This window comes from Ruditapes philippinarum, unplaced genomic scaffold (assembly GCF_026571515.1).
Source record: "Ruditapes philippinarum isolate M1 unplaced genomic scaffold, ASM2657151v2 ctg17870_1_1_1_1, whole genome shotgun sequence".
Classification (NCBI taxonomy): Eukaryota; Metazoa; Mollusca; class Bivalvia; order Venerida; family Veneridae; genus Ruditapes; species Ruditapes philippinarum.
In genome coordinates this window covers 2,864-14,146 of record NW_026867051.1, presented here as the reverse complement: position 1 = coordinate 14,146, position 11,283 = coordinate 2,864, and the positions used below count along the sequence as shown (strand labels likewise).

Genomic DNA, 11,283 nt, shown 5'->3' with positions numbered 1-11,283 from the left:
GCTATAAAGTCCTACGTAGGAGTTATAAACTCCTAATTAGGCTTTTTTTTATCTCCTATGTAGGAGTAACAAAGTCCTACGCAGGACTAACAAAGTCCTACGTAGGAGTTATAAAGTCCTACGTAGGAGTTAGAAAGTCCTACGTAGGAGTTAGAAAGTCTTACGTAGGAGTTATAACCCAGCCAGCATGACTATATCGGGTCGATATAGGATTAATGTCGGCATGTCGGCAAAATATACCGACTATTGGCCGACGTCGGGCCGCTACAGTGCCGACAAATTGAGTATTTTGAAAAATTCTAATTACAATGGCATTGTTTACTTAATAATGTGAATAAATTGTCCTGTATATGATTTCAATTACTAGAACCACATTTCGTGTTACATCAAAAAAGATATATCGGGTCTGCGTCGGGCCTACATGACCTATCAATGCAACTATTTTGTATATCGGATTGACATCGGTACGATATTGCGTTTTCTGTTGAATTGAAAATCATGCAGATTTTTAAAATTAGGCTTTTTTGTCTCCTACGTAGGACTTTATAAGTAAATTACGAAGTAAATTACCAATCTGAAAGAAATTATGGCAAATGTAAATTTATTTCAACTTTCACAGGTTCATTTCTCTATACCCATTGATGGGCATAATGTCACTTTATGAGTATCAGTCGTATCTTATTTACACTTTAAAACGTGAGGAATATGCATGACATTAAGATAAAGCAATGCAATGATAAAAGTCAAATACTTTATCTCCGGTTAGTTATATTTATTCATACTGATGAGCATGATATAACATATATCATAAGACAAAGTAAAATATATACATTTTCCATGTAATGATAAACAATAAATTTATACATATCTATAATAATTATTATGATATATCTTATCACCGAAAAGACAACTGAAACCAAAAACTGATGTTAACTTTATCTTATCAACTTTCTTATTATTTATCCTGAACCTTTTTAATTTTGCCATTCCATTTGAAGTGTATAAGATTTAATATTAGAATAGAAAAAAGCTGATCAGACAGCTCGAATGTACATGTTGGCTTGGCTGTATACTGGTAGCAAAGGCTAATCACTTCCGGGTCAGGCAGGATATAAGGGTTAAAGGTATGAAAAGAACGTAGTTACATTATATCGCTTATACATGTATTTGAACAAAAAAGATCTTCGGAAAATTTATATTTACAAATTCATATATGAGTAAAAATTTAACATTATGTGATGATTAAAATCAGAAGATAAATATGGCACAGAACATAACTGCTTTACATATAAGCCGTGCTAAGAAAATACAAAATTAGAGGAAGGGTGATCCTTCGGAAACATAAATCATAATAAAATAACATGAAAACTGCAGACTCGGTTTGATTAAGTCTGTATATCAATGTGACGATTAAATGATTAATTTTGAATTTAACACAAATGTGCCTAAAATGAAATAAATATATGAATTGAAATTATTGCTATTGAATAGGCTCCTGGCGTTACCGATGTTGAGTTTGTCTGTTATAGCAGAAATAAACTACATTTTGATTAGCACGCTTTTTCTCAGCACATTGTTTCATTTGAATGTCTTTTCTGTTACGAACAGCTACATTGGTGCTAGAACATTAGTAGTATTCCTTGATCCATCCATCATATGCAACCGATAAATTCTTGTGTCATTTTTTAATTACTTTGAATGGGTGTGTAAATCTTCTATGTAAAACTGAAGATTGTGTTACTAACATGATATTTTGAATTTCTGCATTTTCTTATTTCCAGAATACTTATTTATAACAACAAGAAATGATTTATCACGTGAGACACAAACTCTAAATGGATATGTCATATCTAACTTGTACGATGATAGTATCTGACCACTTTGAGATATCTGTACAATACAGTTTGTGTTAAGACAACACACCAGGATAGTATCAGACGGACCAACTGCTACACTACGTGGTTCCTGTATCTGATCATCTTTCACTACGACTCTCGTGTCTGTCTTGATATCATATATGTAGACAGCATGCTCGTATCTAACTGTGATCACAACTTTGTCGCTGCTCTTTATGTAAGTACAATCACTAGTGCCTACCGGATATGTCTTGTTTGGAAAGTTAACACTAAAATCATGCTCCTCTCCTGTCAATGATACAATACGAACAGGTCTTGGATCATCATAAGTCCCTACTACAAACTGTCTATCATCTTTTAAACATATAGAGTCATATTTCGTTTTCACTTTACATGTCCTTCTTGAAGTTATTTCATTACATTTACTAACATGTAGAAATTCTATATTATCCACTTGTTATCGCTACTTCCTCCTCAGATACTACAACAACAGATAATGGTGTGTAAGATAGCTGATATGATCCTACTTTCTCAAGCTTCTCATTGTACACTAAACATTTCTTGTTTGTGTTATCCACAGCCACCAGTCTACCATCAGGTAGAAAATCTACACCTGAATATAACAGTACATCCAAATCATCTCCCGTCTTTTTCAAAACAATAGCAGAAACTGGTGTTAACTTCATCGTCATGTTAACAGAATCAACATCTTCCTGGCGATTGGACTTTAAAAGTAATTGTCCTGGAACATATTCAGTAATTGGTAATGGTGGCAGTTTTAAAGTTTCGTCAAAATGAAAAGAAATGTTCACCTTTTCTAATTTCTGACACTCCTCCTCGATGTTTCCACAGAGAGTATTGACGTTACTCTCCATTTTCCGTTCTGCTATAAATTTCTGTACTGGAGTTCCATTTTTGAAAATACTTTCAATCATCTCTAAGCACGATGTTACATCAGCCAAATGTTTTTCGTTTTGTGCTTGCTTCTTCGTCAGATTTTTTAATGTTTCTCTCTGCAGAGTTTCAGCTATTTCGTTAACGGAATCTTCTAAATCGTCAAACATTCTCATAATTTCGTCTCGCATTTGTCTAATCTTTACATGTATTTCTTTGACATCTTCAGCAAGTTGATCTGTTGAAGAGCGAATATGTTTCACAACACTCTCAGCAGCTTCCTTAGCTTTCTACAATTTCTCCCCTAATGTAGAACTTTGTGAGGTTATTTTCCCAGCGATCTTCTTAATTTCTACAACGCTATGGCATTTTCGGTGATTAGCAATAGCGCAAGAACTGCAGCAAAGCTTCTTTTCATCCTCACAGAAGAATTCAAATGAATGTTGATGTTCATCACATAGATCTAATGCCTTCATTTTAAACGATACACTTGCAGCAGCTTCTTTAACGCTAACCAATTTATGATTTTTCAAGATGGCGAGCATGTTGTGTACATTTGAACACTCATTACATTGGAATTCATTACAAGTTGAACAAAATTTGTCAGCTACAGTTTGCTTATCCTTATCTAAACATGGTTGACACATATTGTCCTTAACACGACCAGGAACTTCATCATCCTCTCCTTTTTTACTTCCACTTTCCGCCATTTTGTGTAACGATTATATTGTCCCCATTTAAGAAATTATATGTATGTCAATTTTCAGCGTCACTGTAATACAGTTTCACAAACTTAGATATTTTTATGAAACAGATTAGGGTTTAAAACTAAATAAAATGTAAAACATGTAAGCCAAAGTATCTTGTTCCGATCAATAGATCATTTTGGAACGCGGAAGTTAAATTTCCATGAAATCTATATTTGGACTATAAGTTAAGCTACATGTATTATGTTATGAAACGTGTTTTTCGAGATTAAATTTGTGCAAGTTAATTTTTTTCTAAGAGTATTTTTCGGTAAGCAGTCTTGCTTCTTGACTTCTTATTCAAGCGCTGTGTACTGTGTTATGTCATTAAATCATTTAAATGAGGAATCAACAGGAATAACAACAAAATTTCTCAGCTTGCGAAATTGTAATGTTATCACACTCAGAAATGTTAAATTCTTTGACTGCACCTTTGTGATAGAAATTAAATATGGAATATGAAATCTGTCATTAATAAAAGTGTGTATTCAGTAACTTATGAAAGACATGAATTATGCTATTTTCTCGTGCATTGTTTTTTGCCTACAATAAGGCCAAATAGATTGAATAAGAAATATTTTGATATCCTTATGTAATTATCGGAGAAAAAAAGTTTACGCATGTTTAATCTTCACCTTCGCTCGTTGATAAATCTCACATCCAACTGGTACTCATGATCTATCCTATACGTATTGCACAATTGAAAGTAACGGTTTAAGTGACAGTATGCCCATCCAAGGGTATTTAGTCAGTAAATAAGTCAATTCAAAATAATTTTACGTTTTGCTTTATATAGAATTTACTTCACGTGAAAGACAAATAATTTAAATATCTATAAATATCCATTGAAATTTACCTGTAACATTCAATTTATAAAGAATGGGAGCAGCCTTTTTATATTTCAGGCGGATGTATTTATTTGAGATGCGTCACGACAAAACCAGCATAGTAGGTTTGCGACCAGCATGGATTCGGACCAGCTTGCTGTTCGCTTACAAACCCTATTACAAGTACAGAAACTGATAGCGAACAGCATGGATCCTTATCAGACTGCGCGGATGCGCATAACAACTATTATTATTTGTTTTGCATGATTACGAGAAAGACCGAATGGTACAACAATATCTCAATTTATAAAATACAGAAAATAACCTGTAAGGGAAGTAGGCAGTAGCAGTAGCAGCAGCAGTAGTAGGAAACGTGAAGTTGTATAAACAAAAACATAACTGGGTGGAAAAAACCGTTCTGGGTGGGGTTTGTCCCAGTTAAGTTTTTGTGAACACGTTTTTTAGTTGCTATATATTTTATGGCATTTAATAAATGCCCTATTTTCATTCAAATACTAGAGTTGTGTTTTCACTTCATCCATACAAGTGTGACCTTTTGTGACTTTCTCTAAATGGACAAAACATAAATAGAAGTTTATGGTGACAAAGTTTTTTATGTCTTTGTGCATTCATTCTATATTCCTTTACGGAATTTAGTACGACTTAAGGAACAGACTTTTATAGGAATTTTTTTAGCCAATCAACAAACCAGGTTTTATCACGTGGTGTGATTAACCAATCAAAATTAACAAAATAGATAAATACAGAATCCCTAAAGAAAGCCCAACACGGCAAAATTGAAAATGTTGCAGGCTCGGTTTGATTGAGCCTGTTCATGGACGGTACTGGAAAGTGCAAGTTACCGTCCACGCCCCCTAGCACCGGCTTAAGCAGAATTCAACATTTAAACGTGAAATAGTAAAATTTTGAATTTAGAAACATCCGCAGATGTGTTCATACGGCGGTTATCATGGAACCTTCAATGTGACACTTCCGTGCCATTCCATGAAAAGCGGCGTATGGTCCCCATGTAATAAAAAGCGTGTGCCCTAAACGAGAAAACAATGGGCGGAACTAAATAAAATGGAATTTTGAAAGGGGATCAGAGGTTATGAAGCCTGCGTATCACAGATAAGACGTCAAAAGACAAATTTAAAAAGCAGGCAACATATCCTAAGGTTGATTCAACATTATTCAAGTAGGAATATTGGAACCACCCAATTAAAAAATGCCGAAAAGTTGAAACTAAAAATACCACAAGCACAACTATAATGTCGTGCTGAACGATCTTCAAGGATCGAAAATATAACATCATTGATTAAATGTACGGGGAGACTTTTTACAGCCGCCACACGGCACAAATAACACGGATGTGATCATAAAATAGATAAATACAGAATCCCTAAAGAAAGCCCAACACGGCAAAATTGAAAATATTGCAGGCTCGGTTTGATTGAGCCTGTTCATGGACGGTACTGGAAAGTGCAAGTTACCGTCCACGCCCCCTAGCACCGGCTTAAGCAGAATTCAACATTTAAACATGAAATAGTAAAATTTTGAATTTAGAAACATCCGCAGATGTGTTCATACGGCGGTTATCATGGAACCTTCAATGTGACACTTCCGTGCCATTCCATGAAAAGCGGCGTATGGTCCCCATGTAATAAAAAGCGTGTGCCCTAAACGAGAAAACAATGGGCGGAACTAAATAAAATGGAATTTTGAAAGGGGATCAGAGGTTATGAAGCCTGCGTATCACAGATAAGACGTCAAAAGACAAATTTAAAAAGCAGGCAACATATCCTAAGGGTGATTCAACATTATTCAAGTAGGAATATTGGAACCACCCAATTAAAAAATGCCGAAAAGTTGAAACTAAAAATACCAAAAGCACAACAATAATGTCGTGCTGAACGATCTTCAAGGATCGAAAATATAACATCATTGATTAAATGTACGGGGAGACTTTTTACAGCCGCCACACGGCACAAATAACACGGATGTGATCATAAAATAGATAAATACAGAATCCCTAAAGAAAGCCCAACACGGCAAAATTGAAAATGTTGCAGGCTCGGCAAGCCATTTTTTCCGGTTCCGGTTTTGAGGCGGGTGGTCAGCCATTTTCTACAGTGTACAAATTTTTCAGCAAAAAAGTGTTTTTTTGTAATTACCTGTATTGCTTGCTAGGCAAATTTATCAATAAAGTCATAAAGCCATGAATTCCCAGTACTTTCCACCCAAAATAGATTTCAAGTGCTTGACCAGTCCCAAAATGGCGTCAAAGATGTTTTTCAAAACGGTGAATCAGAATGGGCCAAAGTAACAAATCATAAAAAACGTTATAGAATTAGCAGTGGAGGCAACAGTGGTCATAATATTAACATTCCTGATTTTGAGAGTTTTGAAAATCTTTCCATGAGTGATAAGTTATCGATGCTTTACTCTGAAATGCATGCCGTCGGAGAAAAAGTTAACCAATGTCTAATGCTACAAAACAAAGTATGTAATATCCAACAGCAGATGACTGTACATGAAGACAGGATAACATTACTTGAGTACAAATCTATTGACCTGGAGGCTCGTAATAGGAGGAATATTCTGATATTTGGTGGGATAAAAGAAGTAAAATTTGAAAATTGTGCAAACGCCATCGCCGATTTCTTGAAGGATTACCTGGGTATTGTTGATTGTCCTCCGATCCCAAGAGCGCACAGACTTGGCAGGTATGAAAGGGGCACTACGAGGGCTATTATTGTATATTTCCTTGATTTTAGAGATACTGACTTTATAATATCAAAAGCAAACAAATTAAAGAATACGCACTATAACATCAACCGTGACTTTCCTCCGGAAATCGTTCAGGCACGAAAAGTCTTATGGCCTAAATACAAAAAGTTAAGGGAAGAGTATCCTGAAAGCAAGGTTGGCATCGTGTACCCTGCCAAAATCATAATGGATGGCAAAGTTGTAGCGGATATGTTTCCCCAATGGAACCTCATAATGCAAGGCAATCGTATTGACATCGGAAAGCCTATATTGACAAACATACCTCCCACGCAAACTCGAGATTCACGTGCACGCAATGATACAATGTCAACAGCCAACCGACCGAGAGATAATACTACGCGGGAGCGTAGCCGATCTACTTCGTCTAGCTATCGTCCGCCAAGACGAGTACAGTCGCGATCCCCAAGACATCGTGGACCACGCAACCATGCCCCAGAGCGAAACCGTTTCGAGAAAGGACGTACAGTTTCCGAGGATTCCAGATCTGAGCCTATCATAAATCGGCCTTGGGATATGCCACCTAGTGCGTCACAGCCACCCCGTTCGTCTGCTAAACAAACTCATTAAAATTGCAGGGGTATTAGTAATAAAAAAGATAGACTGACAAATTGTATTAAATTCGGTTGTCTAAATGTAAATGGGCTGAAAAAACGTTTAAATTACCCTGACTTTTGTGATATGATTAACATGTATGATATTTTCTGTATTTCAGAGACACATCTTGATAGTACTGATATTGTAGAATTAAATGGTTATGAATTTCTTTCAAAACATAGAAGCCAAAAATATAAACGGAAAACCTCCAAATTTGCTTGAACAATTTTAATGATTACTGTAAAAATTGGCATTTAAAGGTGAACATAAACAAAACAAAAATAGTAATTTTTGGTGTTCGACAAACTGGGAATTTTAGATTTAACCTAGGAGATGAAAATATTGAGATATCCGACTCTTACCATTACTTAGGTGTGACATTCTCTAGCAATGGTTCCTTCCTTAAAGCTAGAAAGCACGTAGTCCAACAAGCAACTAAGGCAATGTATTTACTATTTACTAAATCAAATAACTCAGACTTACCGCTATATCTTATTATTAAACTATTTGACCACACTGTTTTACCTATTCTGACATATGGATCGGAAATATTTGGATTTGAAAATTTAGATATATTAGAAAAAGTTCATAATGAATTTCTACGTAAAATAACCAAATCTCGTAAATCGACCCCCCCCTATACATGCTAATGGGCGAACTTGGAAGGTATCCAATATCTATCATAATTAAAACAAGGATGATCTCATTTTGGAATCGTCTCATTAAGGGGAAAGAAAACAAAATATCGTTTCAACTTTACAAATACATGACCAGTTTCCCTAATCACGAGTTTAAATGGACCTCTAAGATACGAGACATTCTTAATTCCGTTGGCCGCCCTGATCTTTGGCAAAACCAGACCCAAATAAATCACTTGCATATACATAAACTTATCAAACAAATACTAATAGATCAATATAAACAGTCTTGGTACGCGCAGCTTCAACAGTCAAATAAAGGGTTAAATTATAAAAAGTTTTAAAGAAGATCATAAGTATGAAGAATATTTTAAAATTTTAGAGCAATCGGATTATATTTCTTTATTTCAAATTTAGAACATCAAATCATAAACTTCCAGTAGAAGTTGGGAGATACGATGGAACTCCTTATAATGAAAGACTTTGCACATTGTGTAGCGACAATCAAACTGGCACCGAGCAGCATTACTTGTTACATTGTAGTTTTTTTTTCGGGAGACAAAGAGAGCATTTTTTCCAAAACGCAAATTTAATAAAACGAACGCGAACTTTCGCTGAAATCACTATTAGGGTCAAATAACATACATGTTTTAAGGAGCCTCGTGAAATTCATTAATTCTATTACAAAAAACTTTCCAATAATCCTAATGCCTCCATCAGTAATTCAAGATTTCATCTAATATTTCTCACTTGTTAAACTGTTTGTTTCCTTTAAAATTGCATGTTTAATATTTTTTTCTCAACACTTTCTTTGTATATATAATTTTCTATTCACAAATGAAGTTATTTTTTTTCATAAAACAGATGTCTGTTATTGTTAGGAATATAAGTACATATTATCTATATGTAAATTTATAAATTGCCATTACTCACATTTTACTGACAAAAATCTTATCCAACATAGTCCATTGATTCCTATCTCGAATTTCCCCAATGCACGTAGTAATACATTATAAATCTATTGAATGAAATTCCTTTCAGTTGTAGATAACTGTTATGCACGACTTTCACGTGCAGATTACTAATTTTTGTGCTAATGTTTTTTTACCTAATGTCGTGCTATACATACATACAGGTGCGTATTGTGTTTTATACCTGTTCAAATTATTACAATAGACAACCTCCTTATTTTATTTTATTTTTTTCTTCAAATGTAGTTACACGTAGAATAATAAATTAATGGTGTATATCGATTAAATGTTAACAAACCCCTGCTCGATATATCATTCCATAGTTTGTATTTTTTTTTCTAATTTAGTAAAGTTTTTTTTGTATGTGTGTGTTTTTTTTTCCTCATTGGCAATGTACTGTGTTAAGTGATTATATACTTCTTTTGTTCGTACCGGAACTATGCATTCTCTGTTATATAAAAATTGTGTTATGCCCCCATATTGTATTGAAAAATGCTTGGGTGAAAATAAAAGATATGTTCTGTTCTGTTCTGTTCAGGTATGATCATCAGGCTAGCCTGTTGAAGCTATCTAGCAACAAGTATTTGACATCACCTGCAAAAACACAAACAAACAAACAACAACAACAACAACAAAAAACATTTCTTTTTACAAAATAAGATAAAAAGGCGAATATTTCGAAACTTTAAGCAATTGACTGTCGTGATAATGCATGTCGCGAAATAATGTGACAAATATTTTCAAACATTTTTATACATTTCAAAAAGAGTCAAAAACTTAAATTGTTTGTTTTTTTCAATCCTTTAAATTGTTAAAACCAAATTATTAACAGGTATTAACAGTGTTTACACATTTGTTGAATCATCATTACTTTAAAAAACACATGTACGTATTTCATCACCTTCCTTGGTTTTTTTTTTTCGTCGCTTAATCTGTAAATTGCAGGACTTCTGGGAACAGCGATTTTTAGGTACTCAAAAACATAAATTTTGAAGTTCATTACAAACTACATACCATTTTAAAACTCAACTATAATAATTTTATAAATTTATATCAAAATGGACAATTATTTGCTGCATGATAATCAATTCAACAGAAATCACAATATCGCACAATGTCAATCCAATATAGACGATTACAGACGGTGATAATGATTATTAGTATTAAGTAGTTATGCTGGTGTACTGATGATGATGTGTTGATGATCAGGATGATTATTATAATGAACATGATGATGATGTTCTTAGATAGATTATTGTTATACTTTATAATTGACATTATTATATAGGGAGAGCTTTATTTGTGAAAATGGGGGCATCTTGGCGTATACAACTCCCCCTTTGTTGGGAGCTATATCACGCGCAATAGTAGTAAGGTATGGACAGACAAAGCTCTTCGGAGAGCTATATATTTGTTGAAGACTTTATGCGACGTAACAGGGCGTCCACACTGCAGTATATTGAACAAAAAGGAATGAATTGATGTATATTTTGAGTTCAGACAATTTACCACACAATTAAATGCATCTACATCCAGCACTCGCAAAATGATACAAGTTGAATTAATTTAAAGATAGAGTGATGCCGTTTCTACATTATTATTATTATAATGATTTCTTTCCAACGGTTAAAATGTAAACGTAAATTGAACGCGAATTATTGCATAAATGAACGTTTTTGATAAAAATATGGAGATGCCGGGAATCGGTCCTGGGGCCTTTCACATGCAAAGCGAACGCTCTACCACTGAGCCACATCCCCAATTTTTATACTGTTAGATAACGATGATAAAAAAGATATTTTATTAGATAAGGGATAAAGTTTTTTGAAACTTTCAAAATAAAAAGAAAAGAAAAATTGTATTCATTTCCCTTTTTTAGTCCTTTTTTGTTTTTTTAAAAAAAAACGGGTTAAAGGGGAATTTTTAAAACAGTTTTGTTTTAAATTTTTTATAAGAAATAGTTTTTA

The 11,283-nt window shown here is 34.0% G+C and overlaps 1 non-coding gene across 1 annotated transcript; it reads right to left on the bottom strand.

The window, feature by feature from the left end:
* Positions 1-11,004: 11,004 nt before the first annotated feature.
* Trnaa-ugc (transfer RNA alanine (anticodon UGC)) lies at positions 11,005-11,076 on the bottom strand. The gene has a single exon. It is a non-coding gene; the product is annotated as a tRNA-Ala (tRNA).
* Positions 11,077-11,283: the final 207 nt, after the last annotated feature.